Raw genomic sequence first — 1,404 nt, 5'->3', positions numbered from 1 at the left:
TGCATAAAATAATTTTATTTCTATTATATAATTATTACATAAATTAAGCTTTGGGGGTTTTACCATTGTAAGAGTCTATATTATTCTTATGAAATTTGATATAGAGGGGGAGAGGAGTGGGCAGAGGGGGGGAGGAATGGGAGGCTGGGAGGAGGCAGAATTTTTTTTTCTCAATAAAAAAAAGAAAAAAAAGATTTTCTATATTATGTAAGTTTATGTCAATATGTGATAGAAATTATGAGTTCTATTGCATAAAACAGAGAACTGTGACACCAAGCAATTTTGTGAACTATAAAAGTTCACTCTGATGCAAAGTGATGACAATATTTAATCCCAGAGACCAAATTTCAAATTCCCAAAACTTCTAGCAAAAAATTCAATGCTTGATTTTCTGAAATATAAAATATCTTTGTTGCCTTAAAAGTCAAAGGAAGATTGTGAAAGGATGTCCTACAGTTCAGTTATTCAGCATGAGTTTTCCATTCCCCAGATCTGAGTTTAATACTTAATGTTGTCACATTAGATTCATAAACTGCTGGATGCCATTTCTTCTTACTTACTGCAATTTTAAAATTTATTTGCATAATTAAATAATTAAGAGATAACGATTAACTATTCAATAGTAAAATATTTATTAGAATAATTAAATAGTTATTATCAAAACGTGGATTTATTTTCTCTTAATCATAAGTATCAACCTCTATTTGACACGCAGTACATATTTAAATATTAAATGCAACTTTTTGAATTAATGACTCTAATATAACCTTGAAATTGCAATGCCAGTATAATCTCTATTCTTAGTTAAATAGAGAAGAGTAACCATTGAATCCATTCACAAAATCATTAATATGATGTTTCTATTGAATTAAAGTTAGCTATCATAAGAGCCTAGTGAGAAATTCCCCATCAATCAACCATTCTGACATTTGATCAAAGTATAAAATGAAAAAATCAATCAAAATAAAGACTTAAAAGTAATTACAATCTAATTATTTGAACATGAACTTGGTTAACATGTGAGAGCTGTGTTTCCTGTTTGTCAAACAAAAGATGGAGCCAGCTTGCATTTTTTCCCATCTTGTAAAGAAGAATTGCTTCTTCCTCAAACTTTATGAATCAGCATGAATAAATATAGAAGATATAAAATATTATATTTCTTCAAGTTTCTCTACATACTAATTATAAAAGGAAATGATAATTTACCAAATTTCATACATAGAAGAAACAAAGAAAAAAATGAAATTAAATTATAAGATAAAATTGATTGCTGACCAAGCATAAAATTGGGGAACAAAATGTATGTTTCCATACTTAATTTCTAAAACAATCTCTAAAGCTTTCTAAGGCATCAATGGTTTTCCCACATTACTGAAATTCATTAACCAGTAACAAGTTTCCTTT

This window comes from Microtus oregoni, unplaced genomic scaffold (genome assembly GCF_018167655.1).
Source record: "Microtus oregoni isolate MIOR12 unplaced genomic scaffold, Mior012 000030F_ref0000283, whole genome shotgun sequence".
In the NCBI taxonomy this organism is placed as follows: Eukaryota; Metazoa; Chordata; class Mammalia; order Rodentia; family Cricetidae; genus Microtus; species Microtus oregoni.
The sequence above is the reverse complement of the archived record's forward strand: the minus strand, read 5'-3'. Positions refer to the sequence as shown.